This window comes from Bos indicus, chromosome 15, assembly GCF_029378745.1.
Source record: "Bos indicus isolate NIAB-ARS_2022 breed Sahiwal x Tharparkar chromosome 15, NIAB-ARS_B.indTharparkar_mat_pri_1.0, whole genome shotgun sequence".
Lineage (NCBI taxonomy): Eukaryota > Metazoa > Chordata > Mammalia > Artiodactyla > Bovidae > Bos > Bos indicus.
This window is the reverse complement of record NC_091774.1, coordinates 52,541,142-52,562,628: the sequence shown is the minus strand read 5'-3', so window position 1 is coordinate 52,562,628 and position 21,487 is coordinate 52,541,142. Positions and strand designations below refer to the sequence as shown.

At 41.9% G+C, this 21,487-nt stretch overlaps 1 long non-coding RNA gene across 2 annotated transcripts in view; it reads left to right on the top strand.

Annotated features, from left to right (window-relative positions):
* The window catches only part of LOC139187333 (uncharacterized), a 49,803-nt gene extending 28,748 nt beyond the window's left edge, over positions 1 to 21,055 (top strand). For both annotated transcript variants that reach the window (XR_011570883.1, XR_011570884.1), the window contains exons 2-4: positions 10,500 to 10,568; positions 14,384 to 14,519; positions 20,158 to 21,055. This is a non-coding gene — a long non-coding RNA (uncharacterized lncRNA). The remainder of the gene's footprint in view (positions 1 to 10,499; positions 10,569 to 14,383; positions 14,520 to 20,157) is intronic.
* Positions 21,056 to 21,487: the final 432 nt, after the last annotated feature.

The following is a 21,487-nucleotide window of genomic DNA, read 5'->3' as shown; positions in this document are numbered from 1 at the left end:
TATTGCTATACTCCAAACTGGCTCTCACACCCATGAAGCTGGTGGAGAGACCTTGGAAGGAAAAGGGATCCAGAATCCAGTCACCAAAATAGTCCTATTTGTTTCCCTTTGCTTGCCAGCATTCACATCATCAAAGAGATGATTCCATTTCCACCTTCTGTATTTTGTGTGTGTGATTATTATCAGGAACTAATACATAGACCTTAATTGCAATGGGGGGCTTCCCTGGTGGCTCAGTAGTAAAGAATCCACCTGCCAATTCAGGTTCCATCCCTGGGTTGGAAAGATCCCCTGGAGAAGGAAATGGCAACCCACTCCAATATTCTTGCCTGGGAAATCTCATAGACAAAGGAGCCTGGTGGACTATAGTCCTTGGGGTCCAAAAATAGCTGGACACGACTTAGGAACAAAACAACAACAACAAATTACAATGGGCTCTGGGAAATGTGGCTTTTAACTTTCCAACCTCTCCAAGAGTGAGGAGAGCAATGGGCGGGGCGTCGGGGGGGGCAGTTAAGAAAGACAGTCTGATTACTATCTACAGCAGAGATCACTGAAACAATCTGGGTGAGAAATAGTGGGGACTGAGACCAAGGTGGTAGCGGTGGAGTGGTAAGAGGTGATTGCACTGGATTCAGTATACAATTGAAAGGTAGACACAGTACATTTTGTTCATGGCCCAGATGTGGGGTGTGAGGCAAAGACAGGAGTCAAGGCTAACTCCTGGTTTCTTAGTCTGAGCTTTGGAAGAATGAGGCTGACATGTCCTTGTGAGGTTGTGTCTAAGTTAGATCCAGAGGGTGAAGGCCGCATTTAGAGAGAGATTGATGACCTGTTTCTAACCACTCACCATGAGTTCCAGGGGCACAGTGGAAGCATTTCAGAAGGTAAAGAAGTGTGAGATAGAGAATGTGTGGAGCCTTGTATGGAGGACCCGAAAGACCTGGGCTTCATAAACAGGGGCCAAGGGCAAAATGAGATTGGTCCTTACGATACTTGGGGAAGAAAGTGGTGGTGAGGCTATGAATGTTGGGATGAGAGAGGGGTCAGATCAGATCAGATCAGTCGCTCAGTCGTGTCCGACTCTTTGCGACCCCATGAATCGCAGCACACCAGGCCTCCCTGTCCATCACCAACTCCCGGAGTTCACTGAGACTCACGTCCATCGAGTCGGTGATGCCATCCAGCCATCTCATCCTCTGTCGTCCCCTTCTCCTCCTGCCCCTAATCCCTCCCAGCATCAGAGTCTTTTCCAATGAGTCAACTCTTCACATGAGGTGGCCAAAGTACTGGAGTTTCAGCTTTAGCATCATTCCTTCCAAAGAAATCCCAGGGCTGATCTCCTTCAGAATGGACTGGTTGGATCTCCTTGCAGTACAAGGGACTCGCAAGAGTCTTCTCCAACACCACAGTTCAAAAGCATCAATTCTTCGGCGCTCAGCCTTCTTCACAGTCCAACTCTCACATCCATACATGACCACTGGAAAAACCATAGCCTTGACTAGACGAACCTTTGTTGGTAAAGTAATGTCTCTACTTTTGAATATGCTATCTAGATTGGTCATAACTTTCCTTCCAAGGAGTAAGCGTCTTTTAATTTCATGGCTGCAATCACCATCTGCAGTGATTTTGGAGCCCAGAAAAATAAAGTCTGACACTGTTTCCACTGTTTCCCCATCTATTTCCCATAAAGTGATGGGACCGGATGCCATGATCTTCGTTTTCTGAATGTTGAGCTTTAAGCCAACTTTTTCACTCTCCACTTTCACTTTCATCAAGAGGCTTTTGAGTTCCTCTTCACTTTCTGCCATAAGGGTGGTGTCATCTGCATATCTGAGGTTATTGATATTTCTCCCGGCAATCTTGATTCCAGTTTGTGTTTCTTCCAGTCCAGCGTTTCTCATGATGTACTCTGCATATAAGTTAAATAAACAGGGTGACAATATATAGCCTTGACGAACTCCTTTTCCTATTTGGAACGAGTCTGTTGTTCCATGTCCAGTTCTAATTGTTGCTTCCTGACCTGCATACAAATTTCTCAAGAGGCAGATCAGGTGGTCCAGTATTCCCATCTCTTGAAGAATTTTCCACAGATTATTGTGATCCACACAGTCAAAGGCTTTGGCATAGTCAATAAAGCATAAATAGATGTTTTTCTGCCACTCTCTTGCTTTTTCCATGATCCAGCAGATGTTGGCAATTTGATCTCTTGTTCCTCTGCCTTTTCTAAAACCAGCTTGAACATCAGGAAGTTCACGGTTCACATATTGCTGAAGGAGGTCTATTAAAACACACCATTCTGGAGCTCCCCCTTAACCCTGCTGCTGGATCATCATGAACCAGGATTTATAACCAATACCCTAGGTCATCCTAACATTAAGACTCTTGTGACTATGATGTCACCTTGTCCCTAGATAAATAAGAAGCTGTGTCTGTACCTCACCATCCTGGGAAGCAGTAGTAGCAGTAAGTACCTAAAGCATCCTCACTCTCCCACCTGGCTCTCTAGGCCACCATTGGTGAGTCCACAACAACCAGCAAGATTCTGTCACGAACTGGGCCAAACTCCCACAAGCATCTTTGCTCAAGAATATCACAACCTTATTTCATCAAACAGCCTCCAGCTGTCCCCCTATTACAGCAGTGTGTTCTGTGATAGAGCCAGAATCCTGCTTCCCTGTGTGACTGTGAGCAGAGCTCTGTTACGGCCTGAATTAAGCAAGAAGTAAATCTTTTCTTTGTTTGCTTTTAAGAAATATCTTCCTTCTCTGAGTTAAAACAAAACAAAACAAAAACAAACTCCTATGTCTTTGGTGATAGTTTTAGAGGTTTATTTTTCATATTTAGACCTTTAATTTCCTTGTGATTACTTTCAGGTGTGGTGCAATGTAGGCATTCTTTTTTTGTTGTTGTTAATCTTTCTCATGTGTAGAGCCAGTCATCCCAATACCATTCATTGACTCATCCTGTAATAGGGAAGAACAATCTGACTCTGTATTAGATCTGTTTCTTTTATTTTAATCTTCCTATTCTACCGCTTTTGCTACAAGTTAACTACTAAGTTGCCTATAGCCTGAGCTATACAGGATAGCCCATTCTCAGCGCTTACATTTCTGGCTCAGTCAATCAGGGCTGCAAGTCTATCTGTGACAAGTATAAAACATGAACCTCTTCAACCTCTTCAACAGCATCCTGTCTGATTCTTTGGGAGAATTTCTTGAGCAAATAATACAGCCTGCAGAAATACACAGTTACAGAAAAGCAAGGTGTGATTATAAATGATTTATTTCTTTAGATTATAACATTCATCACAATGAAATTGCATTTTTAAGACTGTTACTGCTGACAGTGCATAAAAACATTGCTTTTTAATCACAGCAAGGTATCAAGAGAATTGAGATTTATTTCAGGTAATAAATTTGAAGATGGAGCACACACTTTTGCACTCAGATCCAGCAGACCCCTCAGATGTCTTAGGGGACATGAGAACTAACGTGGGCCATGAAAAAGATCCTGTGTCCCACCTTTCCTAATACGGTACAGTTGTCTGAAGGTATTTGTGGGGAAACTGTTCCAGAATCACCTGCGAGTACTGAAATTCAAGGATGCTCAAGTCCCTTATATAAAATGACACAGTATTTGCATTTAATCTATACATATGCTCCCATATACATTAAATCATCTCTAGATTCCTTATAATACCCAATACAATGTAAATGCTATGTAAATAGTTGTAAATACCATGTAAATTATATGTAAATAGCTACTGAATCTGTGGTAGATTCAAGTTTTGATTTTTGGAACTTCTGAACTCTTTTTCCAGTATTTTCAACCCGTGGTTGGTGGAACCTGTGGATGCAAAAGTCCGACAGTACTGCCGATGCTGGCAAGCCAGTCAGCCCCCTGCCCTTCTGCCTTCCTCCAACAGCCCTGTTCACAAACCCCTGAAGAACCAGGCCCCATGCAGGGGAGGATTCCAGCTCAGCAGGGAAGAGCAGCAGGACCAGGAGGCCGGGCAGTGGCAGCAGGAGTTAGGACTTTCTCTCATTCCTGCAGAGGGGCAGAACAGAAGGAAAGGTTTCCGTATGGGGTTGCTCAAGATGTGGACCTCTCAAGCTTCCTGAGCTTTACATTATGTTCAGAAAACCAAGAGGGTAGGCTCTGCTGCTGCTGCTGCTAAGTCGCTTCAGTGGTGTCCAACTCTGTGTGACCCCATAGATGGCAGCCCACCAGGCTCCCCCGTCCCTGGGATTCTCCAGGCAAGAATACTGGAGTGGGTTGCCATTTCCTTCTCCAATGCATGAAAGTGAAAAGTGAAAGTGAAGTCGCTCAGTCATGTCCGACTCTTCTCGACCCCATGGACTGCAGCCCACCAGGCTTCTCTGTCCATGGGATTTTCCAGGCAAGAGTACTGGAGTGGGGTGCCATTGCCTTCTCCGGGGTAGGCTCTAGAGGATCCATATACTTGGCCAGCAATTAGACTCTCCTCTTGCCTTTCAGGCTTCCCTGGTGGCTCAGAGGGTAAAGCGTCTGCCTGCAATGCAGGAGACCTGGGTTCAGTCCCTGGATCAGGAAGATCCCCTGGAGAAGGAAATGGCAACCCACTCCAGTACTCTTGCCTGGAAAATCCCATGGACAGAGAAGCCTGGTAGACTACAGTCCATGGGATCGCAAAGAGTCGGACACAACTGAGCAAATTCACTTTCGACTTTTTTCTTTTTTGCCTTTCAGAGGGGCTTCCCAGGTGGTACTAGTGGTAAAGAACCCGCCTGCTAATGCAGGTAGATGTAATATATAACTTAAGGTGTGTGTGTGTGTGTATATATATATATGTATATATATATACTGGAAATATATTTTAAAAATATATTTGCCAATCTGATGAACCATATTGCATTACAGTTTTAAAAAACACTTTGTGCTGTGCTGTGCTTAGTAGCTCAGTCATGTGTGACTCTTTGCAGCCCCATGGACTATATAGCCTGCCAGGCTCCTCTGTCCATGGAATTCTCCAGGCAAGAATACTGGTGTGGGTAGCCATTCCCTTCTCCAGGTTATCTTCCCAACTCAGGGATTGGACCCAGGTTTCCCACATTGCTGGCAGATTCTTTACCATCTGCTATTTATTATTTGTGTCTTCATTTTGTAAATGAAGCAGTTGATACACAGGTTATTAAGGTAACCTGGCCAAAGTCACAGAGCCAGTGGTGGTTGAGCCTGAATTATCACTGAGGTTGTTTGACACCAGACCTGTGGCATAGATCACAAGTTTTGCCTGAAAGTATCAAGGAAAGCAACATTGGAAGTGATATTTGAGATAGGTCTTAAAAGACAGTTACTAAAATGATACTGTTTTAGACTGGATGAAACATGACATGAAATCAAAGACTTCAGACTAGAAGGAACAATGAGTGTAAATCACAGAAATCTGAGAGCCAGGACCCCTTGGGGAAGGTTGCTGGAGGTTGATCCTGGTGACACTTCTCACCCATCTTGGGGATGGAGACATAACAGTCTTTCTCTATGCCCTCCTTTGCTCTTTCCAGCAATTCCTAACACGCCTTCCCAGAGGTTTGTGTCCTCTGGTCTTCCTATCTCTAATCTTCATCAGGCCAGGCATCATCCCTGTGTGCGGTCTCCTACATGGCCCTACTCCTGCAAAACCTTTCAGATCTTTGATCTCAGCTCCAACACTATTCACCTACATTTCATCCTAGTCAGCTACTTTGCTGGGAATGTCTTCTAACCTACTCAGGAACTGCAAACTCTCCATACTAGAAATCTCAAGATTCATCATCCTCATCCTCGTTTTTGACCACACTCCTCCATCTGTCCAGCTTTCACCCTCTTTCTCCTGGAATACCTCCTAGAAACACCAATTCCCTGGCCTCCTTTGATCGCCATAGGCACTGCCTCAGTTCAGGCATCTGGATATTTGCCTGGATTTCTGCCTAGAACTAGGTCTCCACCTCCCCTGACTTCACCACCACACGTTCTGGTACTTTACATGAGTCGTGTTCCCTGGTGTCCAGCAGATCTTTCTGATCTTTTAATGCAGCAGGGAGATGGAGAACTTAGCAAAACTAGAAGTTGCCATGGGTCTCTAGGCCTGAGGTTTGATTTCTGTTTTGGAACATTAGTACTCTGCTCAGGGACCACATGCTCCTCAGTCGACTGGAAGCCTCCCTGTGTCTGCTCTGGGTAGCTTCTCCCCTCTCGATGGCCCCACCACTCCCATCTCAAGCACAGACCCTGACTCACCTGAAGAGATTTCATAGAAGTGGCACTGACTATTCCAATTATAGGAGTAGTTTGTGTCCATACTCCTATTATTTTTCAAGCTATGATAGAAGCAGTTGTAATTGCTCCTATCATTTTTGGGATTCTCAAGTGTAATTTCAAAGTATTTTTCCTTTTCAGTGACATTTACTTTCTGATATACTTCATACCCTAGAATGAACTAACACAACATACTTCCACTTCATGTGGATAGTAAGAATATTCTTTAATAGGAACGCCCAAGCAAATGGTGATTTTAAACATGTTCCACTGCCGTTTTTGCAAAATAAAAGGACTTATACCTCTTCTTTTAGACAAAGTTGAGTCGATAAATCCCCCTAAGCTTACATTTCCAGTCCCATTGTAATGAAACCTGGGGACAGAGCATTTATATACTGTATAACAATCTCCTTGATTAAGAAGTTGAAGAGCTCTTGTCAAATAATAATGGAAGGCTTTGAATTGAAAATTGTCTGAATTGCTGTGGAATTCTCTTATGGCTCTATTAAAATTTACAATGTCCCCATTAGAAGAGGCTACAAGAGCTGTTCCATGAAAATCATTGAGTTTCTTTGAAACATTGTGTTCTTTATGTCGTTCCATGTCTCTGATGCCCATTTCCATTCAATTGAAAATTCTTTGTTTGCCTCCAGTTCTTTTAGCAGCTGGGGTGCCATTTCCTCCATTTCTTCAGTACAGCGCGTATACTGATCATCAAATGCATGGTCAGCCATGTCTAAGTCAACCTGGTCAGACACCTATAAGGAAGGAACAGTGTCCTTGGGAACTGTAGGGGAGCAGAATATGCCACCCCCAAGCATGCCATTTTGGCATGCAGATTATTTTGAGGTGAAGGCAATCAACAACCAGCAGACTCAGGAAAAAATTTTACCTCCCTCTTCACTGCCTAAAAGAATTTAGACAAGGGGCCTATACCAGAGAAAGAACTGTTACCAGAGATAACATTTTTTATCTGAAAGCCTACATCTACATTGCACGGCACACATTTTGATGGGGACCATTTTTAAAGTCTCTATTAAATTTGTTACAATATTGCTTCTGTTTTTTGTTTTTGGGGATTTTCATGAAATTAAAAGACGCTTACTCCTTGGAAGGAAAGTTATGACCAACCTAGATAGCATATTCAAAAGCAGAGACATTACTTTGCCAACAAAGGTCTGTCTAGTCAAGGCAATGCTTTTTCCAGTGGTTATGTATGGATGTGAGAGTTGGACTGTGAAGAAAGCTGAATGCTGAAGAATTGATGCTTTTGAACTGTGGTGTTGGAGAAGACTCTTGAGAGTCCCTTGGACTGCAAGGAGATCTGACCAACCCATTCTAGAGATCAGTCCTGGGTGTTCTTTGGAAGGACTGATGCTAAAGCTGAAACTCCAATACTTTGGCCACCTCATGCGAAGAGTTGACTCATTGGAAAAGACCCTGATGCTGGGAGGGATTGGGGGCAGGAGGAAAAGGGGACGACAGAGGATGAGATGGATGGATGACATCACCGACTCGATGGACATGAGTTTGAGTAAACTCTGGGAGTTGGTGATGGACAGGGAGGCCTGGCGTGCTGCAATTCATGGGGTCGCAAAGAGTCGGACACGACTGAGCGACTGAACTGAACTGAACTGAGGCATTGTAGGATCTTAGCTCCCCAGCCAAGGGTTGAACTCACACTCCCTACATTGGAAGATGAAGTCCTCATCACTGGACCACCAAGGAAGTCCCAGGGCAAACAACTGATTATCGAATATCTGCTCTTTTTTATCTTCCTGTGAATTACTCTCCTCCCCTTTGAAGCCCCAGGCCCCTATCGTATTTCTTAGCTTGGGATGGCATATAAGCCTCAACTGTGTGACTTTCCTTTGAGTCTCATGTCTTTGTCGACTACTGTATATACATAGTTAAATGTGATTTTCTCCTGTTAATCTGTCTTATATCAGTTTAATTATTAGACCAGCCAAAGAACCTAGAGGGGAAGAGAGAAAAATTTTCTGCCCCTATGCCCTCATCGTATTGACTGAGGAACTGGCGTGTACTTGGCACTCCATACTTTCCAGTTTATGTACTCCTTGCTCAGATGATGTACAAGTCACGTGACATGGTCACATATGTCATGAATGATACATTCATGTGTGCACAATGGCTGTACACTAATTACATTCTGAAATAATTAAGCTTTAAGCTTTTATTTAGCTTCTCAGTTTTATCTTATAATTCTTGAGATTCACAATTTCTAACAAGCCCAATTTATGGAGCCCATCCTTGGAGGCCTGCTATGAGAGAGTAGGTGTCAGCAGAGATGAGGACTCATGAGCAGGAAATGTTACCTGTACTTTTAGACACCAACTTAGGATCAAAAAGTGAACCACTGCATGGAAAACAGATGCCATCCTCAAGGTCAGTTGGGACTGCAAAGAAACATAAGACTGTGAAAGTAAAGTATGAAAATGTAGTTTTATTGTAAATATGTCCCTGAATCCCTTTAGTGTTGTTGCTGTGTTAGTCGCTCAGTCGTATCCGAATCTCTGTCCCCATGGTCTGTCCATGGAATTCTCCAGGCAAGAATACTAAGAAAAGGGGGTTGAATAATGGCATACTAAGAATACTAAGAATAATGGCAACATAGTGGGTTGCCAGTCCCTTTTCCAGCTGATCTTCCTGACCCAGGGATCGAACCTGGGTCTCCTGCATTATAGGCAGATTCTTTACCATCTGAGCTACCAGGGAAGCCCCTCTTTAGTGCTAACAAATCCTAATTTCAAATCTGTGATGTAGTATTCCAGACTCCTAAATTTCCCCTCCATCTTAAACAACTAACCTTGATGTCCTAGAAACCATTGTCTGAATCTTACCCACACCAGTTAGGTGAAACTGGCTTTGGTGCAGCCTGAGAGAGGGCCCCTGATGAAAAAAGTGATCCTCCCAATCAGACAGCTTTCTGTTGCGCAGGCTACCAGTTAGAGGAAAAAATAAGATTTCATCAACCCTCCAAAACCTCATCTTCTCCCCTTAGATGAATACCGTGACTCTTTTCAAAAGTATGGTATCAGTTGTCTTTAAAAGCAGTTCTTGATATTTGCTAGTCCAGGGCACAGATTAATTTAGGGCCCCCAAATATTTCTCAGAGTTAGAAGCTTTCACCATGACCATCTTGCCTCATTATGTATTATATCTCCAGCAAAGGCGTTATTTTTCACTCTCCTCTTCTGGTTATAAAAAAAAAAGAGATGTTTAATAAGACTAGTCAAGCAGTTAAGGTGAGTTAGTCATCAGTCCTTTCTTCACACAACAGAAGGGGAACCGAATATGCCACTTAGGTATATTAATTATTTTGAATTATTTTTCCCGAAGAAATAGCCAGTGCAAGAAAGACACTCTGACCTCCTTTGCCTCCCTGAGCAATAAAAGTTACGCTTCCTATACCAGGAGAAAGAGAGACATCCTTATCACTAGAGAGAGGGAATTTATGGCCAAGAAGACTGTATAAACAAACCTTATCAGTGCTTTACTATTTTACTACCCCAAGCCCAAACTTCCTTGTCTTACCAATTCTTTACAAATTTACTGTTTCTTTGTCTAAAAGGTATTAATAACTGCCTGCTTTGGTCACTTATCTGAGTCTCATATTTTTATGGGTTCCCATACATGCAAAATTTAATTTGTTTTTCCCTTGTTAATCTGTCTTCTCGATTTAATTATTGGGCCAGCCAAAGAACCTAGAAGAGAAGAAAGGAGAATTTTCCTCCCTCACCCAACTCTTAGTAAATAATAAGATCCTAATTGTGAGTACGTTTTGTTTCTTTCCATAGAAATGTGACCTGGCCTTGGCAGAATACGAAGCATCCCAGAACTCGAGAAAGACAGGGGCAACAGGGAATGCTAATATAATGGTCCTACCTCTTCTCTCTGTTGGGTAGGACTACCACAGGGAACTCTGTTTTGGAGCTGATTTTGATTCCAAAGGCTTTGTTGTTTCAAGTAGGGATCCAAAACTGAGCCTTTCCGTTTTTTCCTCATAGAAAAACACCATGACCCCTTTCAAAGGTGAGTTATTAGTCTTCATGACAAACAGTTCTCAGCATTTTCTAATATATGGCTTTGATTTTACATCAACACCACAGAAAATGTTTCAATGTTGTAATCTCTTGCTCAGGCCCAAATTGCCTGTGATTAACTGCACCTAAATTAAATTCATTTTTCCTTTTTTTAAGAACACAGGCCACATACCTAGCAAGTTGAGCCAAGGATCTTTGAAGCAAGAGCCACCCAGCTTCTTCTTGGTGAGCCCAGACTTTATTCCTTCCTGCATGTCCCTCTTAACAAATAACAGATTTTAACTCTCACCTTTTATCTGTGATCTTTTATTTTCCACAACAATCTAGTTTGTTTGTTGGAATCTGGAAGAGCACAGAGCCTGTGATTCGTGGAGAGGTGTGCAGTGTAAGGGTTAAGCACACACACCAACTCTTCTGCTGCCTGAATTCCAGTTCTTCCCATTTCGTTGGACTATTCCTTTACCTTCATTTTGGAGAGTTTTGCCTTTTCTTGTAAGGATTTTAAACTGAGTCTCCCCACATTTTATCTTTCCTATATAACTCATAACAACATTGGGAGGAGTCTGCAAACAAAAGAAGAACAAATAGCATTTTGCTCACCATAGCATTTTGCTAACCAGAGACTAATCTACTGCCATTACTGACCAACTTTGTGCTTCAGACAGAAGAGATTAAAGCAGTGTTATAGGATGAAGTACTCTGTGCTTCAAAAGAAGTAGAAGAAGATAACCGGATGCTCTGTGCTTAGGGCAAGCGGCCTCATAGATAGTTAGATGTATCTCAGGAAGAATTTTAATGAAACCAACTTCTTGCATGTCCCCACACACACAGAAAAGCATAGTGCTTTTATAAATTATTAACTTGAGATATCTGTTCTTTGTGACTAGCAGTAATCTTTTATCAAGATGTATACTTGACTGCATGTATTTCCAGCAAAACATCATATACAAGCTAACCTCCCCCCATCCCTTTGGAGCAGTTTCTCAGTGCTGCTGAAAACTGTCTCCTGGGCTATAGTCCTCAGTAAGGCCCTGAATAAAACTTAACTCTTACATTGTGCATTTTTTCTTTCAATTGACAAGTCTTAACTCTGCTCAATATATGTAAGGCAACTGTGGTCCCTGGTGTTTAAAATTTGTTTAGGATAATGGAATTGGTATAAAATATGAAACTGGGGTCAAAATTGGAATTTGCCCTGTGGCTTCCTTCTCATGGATAACATAAGAAACGTGTTTATTCTTCCCTTCCCCTTCCCAACCCTCCCACCCAACAGCTCCTAAAACCCTTGGAATTTCCTGAATGATAAGAGTGTCTTTGTTATTCATAACAAGCCTCTTTCAATCACAATTATGAGGTAACTAAGGATGAAGTCCCTTAGGATGTAGCTAAGAAAGACTAATTGATTAGTGGGATGAAAGTTTCAGCCCCATTCCTTGCCCTCCAGAGATGATGTGGTAGAGGTGAAGGTAGAGTTTGGGTTACAAAACTCTGAACAAAGAGACTTAGAGAGTTTCCAGGTTGGTGTCCTCATCTGGGTCACAGGAAGATGGTATACTCCAGCTCCACAGGACAGAAGTTACTGGACTTGGGACCCTCTGGATCACATCACCCAGTGTCTCTCCATCTGGCTGTGTAACTGAGCAGGACCCTATGAGACCTTCCCGTTCATGCATGCATGCTAAGTTGCTTCAGTCGTGTCCGACTCTGTGCGACCCTATGGACAGCAGCCCACCAGGCTCCTCTGTCCATGGGATTCTCTTGACAAGAATACTGGAATGGGTTGCCATTTTCTTCTCCACGGCCTTCCCAGGACAGGCCTTTTCCCCATATCTTCTGCGTTAGCACCTCTCTGAGGTACCTAGACAACAGTATCTAATGTACATTTCCTGAGTTGTTTTACGGATGTAAACTCCCCCACCCCCAGTGGAAGATGTTAATTACGTGATGACCTTGAGTACCTAGCCCCAGGCCTCCTGGAACCTAAGAACTAGTAATGTTAACCCCTGTGACACCACCCTGTTACTTCACCATCAGCCAGTCAGATAACTGTGCATGAACTGCAACACCATCACTGCCATCCCACCCTCATCTGGCTTTTTAAAATGCTTTGCTAGGGACTTCTCTGGTGGTCCAGTGGTTAAGACTACGGTCTTCCAATGCAGGGGGTGCTGGTTCAATACCTGGTCAGGGACTAGGATCCAACATGCTGTGCCACGTGCCCTACTACCTGTCCCTCCCGCCGCCCCGCACCCCTGCCCTCCTCCTCCACCTCCCCCCGCCATCACCCCTGCCGAAAACTGCTTTGCTGAAAACCTTCGGGGAGCTTTTTAGAGTCTGAGCCAAGTCTCCTTGCATGGTCCTGCCATCGCCTCCTCTGTTCCGAACTCCAACGTTCTGGCTTGTTTGGGCTCACTGTGTGTCCTTTCATGATTGAGAGTCATCTTTGTCTTCCTGGTACAGAGAGGGAGACAGTTGGTGAATGGAGATTTCCTTTATAAATGTAATTGTCATAATTTTCATCCCTGACAATGCGACAACTTCCACTCTGTGCCTGCTGTTTCTTAAAAATAATCAGCTCAAAATAATCCTTATGCCAAAGAGCAATTATTTTGGGAAAGCATAGTCTGTTTCCCCTCATTTATAAAAGGAAGGCCAAATCCTTGACTGCCACCCACATAAGTACCTAAGAAAGGTAAAAAAAAAAAAAAACACAAACAACCACATTAAGGACCTCAATAAAAAAAAGAACTCAAATTGAAGTCTTTTACAATATCCTTTTTAAAAAAAAATTTTATTGAAATATAGTTGATTTACAAAGTTGTGTTAGTTTCTGCTATGCAGCGAAGTGAATGTTACACACACACACACACACACACACACACACACATCCCCTCTTTTTTAGATTCTTTCTCATATAGGATATTACAGAGTATTGACTAGAGTTCCCTGTGCTGTACAGCAGGTTCTTATTAGTTACCTATTTCATACATAGTAGTGTGTATATGTCAATCCCAATCTCCCAATTTATCCCTCCCTTCCCCTTTGCCCCCAACCCCGTAACCAAATTTGTTTTCTACATCTGTGACATTGTTTCTCCTTTTTTTTTTTTTTTTTTTTGTGACCCCATACACTGTAGTTCACCAGATTCTTCTGTCCACAGAATTCTCCAGGCAAGAACACTGGCATGGGTAGCCGTGCCCTTCTCCAGAGGATTAAGTAACTTCATTTGTATCATTTTTTTTTTTTTAGATTCCACATATAAGTGATATTACATGATATTTGTTTTTCTGTCTGACTTACTTTATTTAGTATGATAACCTCTAGGTCCGTACATACTGTTGCAAATGGCATTATTTCATTATGTTTATGACTGAGTAATAGTCCATGGCATATAAGTACCACATCTTCTTTATCTATTCATCTGTTGACAGACCTTTAGGTTGCTTCCTTGTCTTGGCTGTTGTAAATAGTGCTGCTATGAACAATGGGGTGCATGTATCTTTTTGGACTATGATTTTGTCCGGATATATGCTCAGGAGTAGGACTCTAGATCACATGATGATTCTATTTTTAGGGTTTTTTTTTCTTTATTTCATTTGTTTTTATTGGGTTTATTTTCTTTTAAAGCAGGGGATTGACATCACCAAATATATCTGAATTTTCCAGGGTAAATAAATATTTATTATGAACTTATAGGGAAACAAATTTCATGTCTTTTAAGTAGTTATTATATTTACTGGGGAATTTCCCTGAACGTTGCTATAACAGAAGGCTTTTAGCAAGAAGACATTTATCTTTGAGGAAAATATTAGGAAAAATATTCTGTACTGCTATCTCTACTATATGCAAGTTTAAAAGTTGATCATAAGCATGAGATAAAATTTCCTTCAACTTCAGTAATATCTAGAGTCTTCTTATTCATTATCCCAGATTGTGTATGTGTGTGTGTGTGTGTGTGTGTGTGCACACGTGCACATGCACGTGCTCACTTGCGCTGGTGAAGTCACTTCAGTCATGTCCTACTCTTTGTGACCCCACAGATCACAAAGAGCCCGCCAGGATCCTCTGTCCGTGGAATTTTCTAGGCAAGAATACTGGAGTGGGTTGCTGTAACTTCCTCAAGGGAATCTTCCTGACCCAGGGATTGAACACACGTCTGTTATATCTCCAGCATTGGTAGGCGAATTATTTACCACTAGTGCCACCTGGGAAGCCTATTCCAGATTAGAAGTCATTATAAAGCCAGATTTTAGTCCTGTACTAATAATGATGATAATCATATCAGATCAGATCAGATCAGTCACTCAGTCGTGTCCGACTCTTTGCGACCCCATGAATCGCAGCATGCCAGGCCTCCCTGTCCATCACCAACCCCCGGAGTTCACTCAGACTCACGTCCATCGAGTCAGTGATGCCATCCAGCCATCTCATCCTCTGTCATCCCCTTCTCCTCCTGCCCTCAATCCCTCCCAGCATCAGAGTCTTTTCCAATGAGTCAACTCTTCACATGAGGTGGCCAAAGTATTGGAGTTTCAGCTTTAGCATCATTCCTTCCAAAGAAATCCCAGGGCTGATCTCCTTCAGAATGGACTGGTTGGATCTCCTCGCAGCCACCTGCAATGATGATAATAGTATGTAATATATGTTAGGCATTTTGCTAAACATTTCACATGTGTTCTACCAATTAATACTTACCATTCCAGCCCCATTTCACATATTAGTAACTTGGATCTAAAAAAGCTATATACCAGATTTCCCTGGTGGTTCAGTGGTTAAGAATTTGCCTTGCAATCAATCCCTGGTCAGGGAACTAAGATCCCCCAGGCTGTGGAGCAGCTAAGCCCACAAGCCACAACTAGAGAGTTCGTGAGCCTCAGCAAAGATCCCACATGATGCAACAAAGATCCGCATGCATCGACTAAGACCCAAGGCAGCTGAATAAATAAATAAATGTTTAAACAAAATGGCTATGTATTTGGCCCAAATCATACTGTTTAGGAAATGGCAGAGCAGATCCTTGCTGACTATGGAGTTAATGTGCTAGTCTGCCAGTCCATTTCTGTGGGTCTCCATTTCTTCATCTGTAAAACAGACTGGATTGCCTTTTCTTCTAAAATGTCACAATTCTGAGATTTTGGGAAACTCTCCAAAATTATGCAGAACCAACAACATAGTTTGATTTACCAGTGACTCTGATAAGAGAGTTGTCAGTTTGATTTACTGATAACTCTGGATTTTTATCAGTAATTTTTGCAATACTTTTTTTTCATTTATTTTTAGTTAGAAGATAATTGCTTTACAATGTTCTGTTGGTTTCTGCTGTACAACAATGTGAATCAGCCATAAGTATACATATATTGCCTCCTTCTTGAATGTTCCTCCTGCCTCTAACCCATCCCACGCTTCTAGGTCGTTACAGAGCACCAAGCTGAGTTCTCTGTGTTATACAGTAACTGCTCACTAGCCATCTGTTTTACACATGGTAATGTATCTATTTCAGTGCTTCTCTTTCAATCCACTCCACCCTCTCCATCCCCCACTATGTCCACAAGTCCATTCTCTATGTCTGCATCTTTTTTTCTGCCCTGCAAGTAGATTCATCAGTACCATTTTTCTAGTTTCTATATATACAAGTTAATATACAACATTTGTTTTTCTCTTTCTAACTTGCTTCACTCTGTACTAACAGGCTCTAGATTCATCCACTTCAGTGCAGCTGACTCAAATTCATTCCTTTTTATTTTGCTTTTTTAAGGATCCTCCATACTGTTCGTTACAGAGAACAGTAATGATTGTACATTTATATTCCCATGATAACCTTTGATTGTTCATTCCTCACTGCCTCTTTCAAACACAGGCTTCTAAGACTATCTCAATCTGTCTACCCTGACAATCTGCAAGCATCTCCTGGCCAGTCGAGTTTTTTCTCTTCCACTGCTCTTGAAATGACTTTAAACCACCTTGTTCTATGTCTCAGTTTCACACCTAGGAATGCTGAGAACTCTTTGATCATAATGTCTCTGTATAGGAAGCTCTCAAATCATAGCCAGAACCCATGAGCATGTAGGATACAAACTTTAAAACAAAATAGATTTAGAATATCTATCAGTGTCATTATCTTTTGACCCAATCAACTTGTTCTTGAAGAAATTCCACCATCTTTTGCTCTCATTTTTAGATATAAACCATGTATCTAGATAGGAAAATAAAGTCTACACCTTGGAATAGATGTAGTCTACACCTTGGTGAAACCCATGCATTGCTCAGGTTAACTCAGGATAGAAAAGAATGATTAAATTTCATAATAAAATAATTGTCATAATTTTTGTTTAAGGAAATTAGTTTCAAAGCAGTCTTTAGTGTGTGTGTACAATTACACAAAATACTTATATCAATGTGGCATAGAGGATGGGCTATACAAAAGAAATAAAACATATTTTGCATTTAGTAAAGAATATTCAGAGACAAAAGAATTTTGTTTGCCTCATAAAAGTAAGGCATTTTAAACTAGAAACTTATCAAAATGGAGATATTATTCCCTTGCAGAAAACCTAGGATGTAGAAGACCAAAGGACAGAGAAATCATTTGTTTAAAGAATCTTCAGTTCAGTTCAGTTCAGTTCAGTTGCTCAGTCGTGTCCAACTCTGTCACCCCATGAATCGCAGAGCACCAGGCCTCCCTGTCCATCACCATCTCCCGGAGTTCACTCAGACTCACGTCCATCGAGTTGGTGATGCCATCCAGCCATCTCATTCTCTGTCATCCCCTTCTCCTGCCCCCAATCCCTCCCAGCATCAGAGTCTTTTCCAATGAGTCAACTCTTCACATGAGGTGGTCAAAGTACTGGAGTTTCATCTTTAGCATCATTCCTTCCAAAGAACACCCAGGGCTGACTTCCTCCAGAATGGACTGTTTGGATCTCCTTGCAGTCCAAGGGACTCTCAAGAGTCTTCTCCAATACCACAGTTCAAAAGCATCAATTCTTCGGCGCTCAGCTTTCTTCACAGTCCAACTCTCGCATTCATACATGATCACTGGAAAAACCATAGCCTTGACTAGACGGACCTTTGTTGGCAAAGTAATGTCTCTGCTTTTAAATATGCTATCTAAGTTGGTCATAACTTTTCTTCCAAGGAGTAAGCATCTCTTAATTTCATGGCTCTTAGTCTGTTTTTATATATAGGAGATCTAATATATATATATATATATATATATATATATATATATATATATTTTTTTTTTTTTTTTTTTTGACTGCACCTGGTCTTAGTTGCAGCATGTAGGATCTAGTTCTCAGACCAGGGATAGAACCCAGGTCCCCTGTATTGGGAAGTCCTTATAGGGGATTTTTTTTTATGCATATGTGGAGCTTATCTTGGGTCAGACACTAATATAAATCCTCTACAAGGGATTTCCCTGGTGGTCCAGTGGTTAAGACTCCAAGCTTCCACTGCAGGGGCCATGGGTTTGATCCCTGGTCAGGGAACTAAGACCCCACCCACATACCACATAGCACAACCAAAAAAAAAAAAAAAAGCTTTACAAACATTAAATCACACAATCCTCAATACAATCCTATAGGATAGGCATTATTATTATCTCCATTTTAGAGATGAGGAAACTGAGACCCAGAGTTAAGTAATTTCCCCAATCACAGAGCTGGTAAGTGGCAGGTTTGGGATTTGAACCCATGTAGTCTGGCACCTCAGCCCACACATTCATTCCCCATACCATGCCATCCTCCTAGAAAGGTACATCAGTTCAGTTCAGTTCAGCTCAGTCGCTCAGTCATATGCGACTCTTTGTGACCCCATTAATCGCAGCACGCCAGGCCTTCCTGTCCATCACCAACTCCCGGAGTTCACTCAGACTCAAGTCCATCGAGTCAGTGATGCCATCCAGCCGTCTCATCCTCTGTCATCCCCTTCCCTCCTGCCCCCAATCCCTCACAGCATCAGAGTCTTTTCGAATGAGTTAACTCTTCACATGAGGTGGCCAAAGTACTGGAGTTTCAGCTTTAGCATCATTCCTTCCAAAGAAATCCCAGGGCTGATCTCCTTCAGAATGGACTGGTTGGATCTCCTTGCAGTCCAAGGGACTCTCAAGAGTCTTCTCCAACACCACAGTTCAAAAAACTCAGTTCAACTCAATTTGACCAATGGTATCTTTCTTTTGGTGATTTATACAACTATAAAGTTATTTAATTTCAAATGGTGTTCAGGGATTTCAGAGTTCCAAAACAATTGTCTGTTTGGGTAAGCATTTTCCAAAGAAATATGTGTTTGAGTTGTAACTGTAGACCTTGATTAATGAGAATAGTTCCTGTTCTGGAACAAACAAACAAGGAAGGTTTAAACCAACCATCCTTTTTATTTTCAGTGAAAAAAATTCCAAATCTCATTGTTTTTCTAAACCGTTTACTCTTGAAAAATGTAGTGAGTACTTCTGTTTTGGGAACATAGTAGACTACGACCTGGATCAACTCATCCACTGACAACAACTATCAATCCTGGGTAATATTTGTTTAAAGAAACCAAAAAACAAGACAAAACAAACAAAAAACCGTACCTTCATTACAAACATTGGGCGTCTGGCAAAAAAAAAAAAAGGAATTCTCAGTCTAGGGAACACAGCCAGATAGGTAAGTGGAGTGCTGGAACTAGCTTTCACTCTGAAAGCTTTTGCTGGGCCAGGTGAATGGGAGCCTCTGTTTCCACACTTCATGGTTTGTGGGGAAAAAAGAGATGAGGGCCTCCTGTAGTGAAGACTGCAGGAGAGCCTCTCTGCAGAAAGCTGGGCTGCACCCTCAGCGAGGGAAAATTGAACCTTTGTGGCTGTGGGAGGGAGAGGACATTGCCACCAAGAATTTGGAAGCGTTTTTTAAAAAGAAAAGAAAAAAGAATTTGGAAGCAAAGCTACTTTTTAAAAAAAAAACTAATTTGTTTTTTACTGTGTCAGTCTTAGTTGGCACCTTTTATTGCAATGCTCAGGCTTCTCTCTAGTTGTGGCATGTGAGCTCAGTAGTGGGGCGTCTCGGCTCAGTAGTTGTGGTGCTTGGACTTAGTTGTTCTGAGCCATGTGGGATCCTAGTTCTCCAACCAGGAACAGAACAAATGTTCCCTGAATTGGAAGGCAGATTCTTAACCACTGGAACACCAGGGAAGACCCCTTGCCAAACAACCTCTTCATGCTATTTGAATGACCAAAAAAAAAAAAAACCAACTCCAACCTGAGAATTTCATTTACAGTGATCCATTTAGAGTGATTCAGTGGTCTTTCCCTGAAGCAGAAGTAACTTTAAGTCCTCTCTGAATAAAAGAGTTGTCCATTTCTGTTTTGTAATTAAGTTTATTTGTATCATTTTTAAAATTCCACATATAAGTGATATATTTGTCTTTGACTTCTGATAGGGACAGAGTAAAGGGACAAAGTAGTTAATTAAATAGTTAATCACACTAAGGGATGTAAGTAAAGAAAAAGTATGGGAGACCCCTGTAAGTTAATGATCACTAAAGAAAGCGGGTTTGTTTAATTGCAAAGCCAAGCAGGCTTACTTAGTAACAAAACCACACAACAGAAGTGTGAGACGTGCTCCCAAACAATAAAACAATGGTGGCATGAGACCCACATCCTGTCCAGGAAACTCAGTAAATTAAGGATTCCTAGGACATGCTCCTCTGGACACATTAAAAACAAAAACATAAGGAAAGGGTGATGTTATACTGAAACTTGAAATATATGCCAAAGCATATATGTTACCACTTTTGGCTCATTTCCATTGTGCCAATACAGTCCTGTCTTGACCATATACAGACAAGAAAATTCCCCACCTGACATGGAGGAGAAGCTGTGATGGAAGCATGGCATTCATTCAAGAGCGAGAAAGAACGTGGTCTTTTCCCCCTCCCCACTTTTTCTTTGATTGTAAACTGTAGCCCACTAAGTTCTTGGGGGTGTAGTACCCTCTCACCCTCCTGCTTGCAAGCCTCAAAATCATCCTATTCTAATAAATCATTTCTTGCCTATCTCTTTGCCTCTTGTTGAATTCTTTCTGAGCTGAAACACAAAGAACCAGAGCTCCTCAGAGCCCCCAGAACACCACCTAGCAGTTTCAAACTAACTATACTTCAATTAAAAAAAAAAAAAAAAGAGGTAGGTTGCTTAGGAAGCCAACTTGGCATAGTGGGAACTAAGGAGCCTCTTGATGAAAGTGGAAGAGTGAAAGGAAAAGTTGGCTTAAAACTCAACTAAGAAAACTAAGATCATGGCATCCAGTCCCATCACTTCATGGCAAATAGATGGGGAAACAATGAAAACAGTGACAGACTTTATTTTCTTGGGCTCCAAAATCATTGCAGATGGTGATTGCAGCCATGAAATTAAAAGACACTTGCTCCTCAGAAGAAAAGCTATGACCAACCTGAAAGTGAAAGTCGCTCAGTCGTGTCTGACTCTTTTTGACACAATGGACTATTCAGTCCATGGAATTCTCCAGGCCAGAATAGTGGAGTGGGTAGCCTTTCCCTTCTCCAGGGGATCTTCCCAACCCAGTGATCAAACCCAGGTCTCCCGCATTGCAGGTGGATTCTTTACCAGCTAAGCCACAAGGGAAGCCCATGACCAACCTAGACAGCATATTAAAAAGCAGAGACATTATTTTGCTGACAAAATAGTCATCTAGTCAAACCTATGGTTTTTCCAGAAGTCATGTGTAGATGTGAGAGTTGGACCATAAAGAAAGCTGAGTATCAAAGAATTGATGCATTTGAACTGTGATGTTGGAGAAGACTCTTGAGAGTCCCTTGGACTGCAAGGAGATCCAACCAGTCAAATGGTAAAGGATATCAGTTCTGAATATTCATTGAAAGGACTGATGCTGAAGCTGAAACTCCAATACTTTGGCCACCTGATGCGAAGAACTGACTCATTGGAAAAGATCCTGATGCTGGGAAAGATTGAATGCAGGAGGAGAAGCGGGTGACAGAGGATGAGATGGTTGGATGGCATCACTGACTCAGTGGACATGAGTTTGAGCAAACTCAAACTCAAATGGGAGATAATAAAGGACATGGAATGCTTGTCCTGGCATGCTGCACTCCATGGGTCACAAAGAGTCAGACGTAATTAGAGACAACAACCACAA